Genomic DNA, 3795 nt, shown 5'->3' with positions numbered 1-3795 from the left:
GAAATGAGACTACATTCTGAAAATTAAATTGAGATTTAATTGGCTACTGGGCCAGCATTACTAGACACTGAAATTTCTTCTCTGTTCATTTCTACAGTGTAAAAACTTTCAAGTTTTACTAGTGGTTAACAATTATTTTTTAAAAATACAAATTTCAAGAAAAATAGAAGAATAAAATGTAGCTGTTATCACTACAGTAGTAGTATTCTTTGTGTTTTCATGTTCCTTGATTACTATTGGATTTAATCTTTTGTGTTTTTAATGGCCAATTATATTTCTCTTTTAATGAAGTATCTGTCATATACTTAGCTTATTTTTCTGTTGGTGTGTTAATATTTTTGTTATTCATTTGTAATAGTTTCTGATACTAACAAATATTGGTGTCTAAGGAAAGCTGAAATCTTATTTCTAATGCTTTTCTACCATCCAATTTTCCTATCAATAAGAAGGAGGAGCAGTGATATAGATGGGATAAGAATAAGGATATTTAGGCGTGGGCCCCACTCGGGTCCGGGTTTCAGTTCCTTGGGGAGGCCCCTGGTGTCCAGATACCGCAGCTTCTGTGACGTGGAACCTGCTGTGGCTGCTCCAGCCCCAGGGAGGACTCAGGACACCCAGAAGCTAGAAATGAACTCAATGGCCTTTGAGGATGTGACTATGAACTTCATCCAGGAGGAGTGGACTTTGCTGAGTCCTTCCCAGAAGAATCTCTACAGAGATATGATGCTGAAAACCCTCGGGAACTTGGCCTCTGTCAAAGTCTGGGTGAGAGATTCTGTGGACATAAAGAAGGGAGTCAACGTGGTGAACCCTTCAGCTAGATTCCTGATTGTCACCTGAAGAAGAAAAGTCATACTGGGGTAAAACCACGCAAATGCTGCGTGTGTGGGAAAGTCTTCCTTCCTCATTCATTCCTGACAGGCACATGACAGCTCACGCCACACAGAAACTATATGAGTGTGATGGGGAATGGGGAGAGAAGCTCCGTAAACAGAAACAATGTGGGAAAGCCTCCATTTCCCCCAATAGTGGTCCAAGGCGCACAGTAACACCAATTTGAAAGAGACCTTATGAATGCAGGGTGTGTGGGAAAGCCCTTAATTCTCCTAATTTATTTCAAATTCATGAAAGAACTCACACTGGAGAGAGGTCCTACAAATGTAGGGAAATCATGAGAGCCTTTACTGTTTCCATTTTCTTTCGAAAACATGGACAAATGCACACTGGAGAAAAACGCTATGAATGTAAATACTGTGGAAAACCTTTTGATCATCCCAGTTTATTTCAAACTCATGTTACACTGGAGAAAAACCTCACAAATGTAAGCAATGTGGTACAACTTCATTCAGACACATGAAATCATAACTCACCCGTTGGAGAAATCCCACCAATGTCAGGAATGTGGGAAGAAACTCAGTCGTTCCAGTTCCCTTTGCAGACCTTAAAGGTCTAACAGTGGAGGAAAACTCTACAAACATCAAAAATGTGACCAAGTCTTAGATGTCCCACGTCCCTTCAAGCACATGAAAGAGCTCACACTGGAGAGAGACCTTGTGAATGTAATAAATGTGGTAAAACCTTCAATTATCCCAGTTGTTTTCGAAGACATGAAAAAACTCATAGTGGAGAAAAGCCATATGACTGTGAAAGGTGCGATATGGTCTTCGGATGTGGCAATTCCCTAAGGAGACATGAAATGACTCACACTAGAGAAAAACCCTTTGATACTAAACAATGTGGTAAAGTCTTTACTTTTTAAAATTGCCTTCAACAACATGAAAAAACTCATTTAGCTGGGCGTAGACAGTGCTTTTGGAGGCTGAGGCAGGGGGATCACCTGAGCCCAGGAGTTTGAGACCAGCCTGGTTAACATAAGAAGGCTGGGTATTATGGAGATGGACGACATAAATTGAAGAATGCACACTGGATGGAAATGTTAGTAGTTTGGAAAATACAGGAACATTTTCAATTTTAACAATTACTCTATGTTTTATTATTATTATTTTTGAGATGGAATCTCACTTTGTCCCCCAGGCTGGAGTGCAGTGCCAGGCTGGAGTGCAGTGGTGTGAACTTGGCTCATTGAAACCTCTGCCTCCCGAGTTCAGGTGATTCTCCTTCCACGGCCTCCCAGGTGACTGGGATTACAGGTGTGCACCACCATGCCCATACCCAGCTAATTTTTATATTTTTAGTAGAGATGGAGTTTCACCATGTTGGTCGGGCTGGTCTCAGACTCCTGGCCTCGAGTGGTCTGCCCGCTTCCGCCTCCAGAGATGCTGGGATTGCAGACATGAGCCACCATGCCCGGCCTAGATACATGTTTTACATGTCTTTTTACAGAATATATAACATGCAGCACAGTGAAGCACAGCCTTCATATCCCTTAAGAAAATCTGTGACTTGGGAATGGTGGCTCACGCCTGTAATCCCAGCACTTTAGGAGGCTGAGGTGGGAGGATCACTTGAGCCTGGGAGTTTGAGTCCAGTCTGGGCAACATGGCAAGACCCCATGTCTGTGAAGGAATGCAAACAAATTAGCTAGGTGTGGTGTGGTGGTGGGTGCTTGTGGTCCCAGCTGCTCGGGAAACTGGGGCCAGAGGATCGCTTGGGCCTGGGAATTCAAGACTACAGTGAGCTATGATCCTGCCACTCCAGCCTGGGAAACAGAGCAGGACCCTGTTTCTAAAAAAAAAAATATATATATATATATATATACACACACACACACACACACACACATATATATGTGTGTGTCTATATATATGTGTGTGTGTATATATATATGTGTGTGTATATATCTAAAGTCTGTGCAGTTTTTTAGACAAAGATTTTTTTGGATTGCCTCCTGGAGAAAGGGTTTATGAATTTGACAGTGTTCATATGGCAAAACCTTAAATTGACTCTGTGGGTGAGAGACACTTTCAGGTGAAAATGAAAGTCTTGAAGTCTTGAAGGAGGGGGTATTTCCACACTGTGAGGGACAGGTGGGTATGTTGACCTCCCAGAATTAAATTCTTACATGTCCCTGCCTTGGCAATGGGGCTGGATCCACTGTGGGGCTCCACTTCAGCAGTCAGAGTCTGACTTCCAAGCTTGGGAATGTGTTTTGCCTTCTGAATGCTAGTTTTCCTTGTGAACTGTGGGTGCAGCCAGCTGCTTATCTGAGGGAGTTCAAATCTCTGTAGGCAGACAGGTAGAGTCTCCCGGGATTAGAGGAATTCAATCAACTTGAGCAATCAGTCTGGTTTACAGCCTCCTACCAGGCAGCCTGTTCTTCCCCAAATCCCGGGTGGAATGTGGTGACCTTCTTTCTTTAAACCAACTCTTTGTTTGTTTGTTTGAGACGGAGGCTCACTCTGTCACCCAGGCTGGAGTGCAGTGGCATGATCTTGGCTCACTACTACCTCTGCCTCCTGGGTTCAAGCAATTCTCCAGCCTCAGCCTCCCGAGTAGCTGGGATTACAGGCATGCACCACCACACCCAGCTAATTTTTTGTATTTTTAGTAGAAATGGAGTTTCACAATGTTGGCTAGGCTGGTGTCAAACACCTGGCCTCAAGTGATCCGCCTGCCTCAGCCTCTCAAAGTGCTGGGATTACAGGCATGAGCCATGGCACTGGCTTTTTTTTTTTTTTTTTTTTTTTGAGACAGAGTCTCACTCCGTCACCTAGGCTGGAGTGCAGTGGCATGATCTCAGCTCACTGCAACCTCCACCTCCTGAGTTCAAGCGATCCTCCTGCCTCAGCCTCCCAAGTAGCTGGGACTACAAGTGTGCCACCATGCCCAGCTACA

At 43.8% G+C, this 3795-nt stretch overlaps 1 pseudogene; it reads left to right on the top strand.

Annotated features, from left to right (window-relative positions):
* The first annotated feature begins 627 nt into the window (after nt 1-627).
* On the top strand, nt 628-1855 carry LOC105484632 (zinc finger protein 101 pseudogene; annotated as a pseudogene).
* The last annotated feature ends 1940 nt before the right edge of the window (nt 1856-3795 follow it).

The sequence above is a fragment of the Macaca nemestrina genome, chromosome 1 (genome assembly GCF_043159975.1).
Source record: "Macaca nemestrina isolate mMacNem1 chromosome 1, mMacNem.hap1, whole genome shotgun sequence".
NCBI lineage: Eukaryota > Metazoa > Chordata > Mammalia > Primates > Cercopithecidae > Macaca > Macaca nemestrina.
Note: the sequence above shows the minus strand (reverse complement) of the source record. Positions and strands in the feature narration are given on the sequence as shown.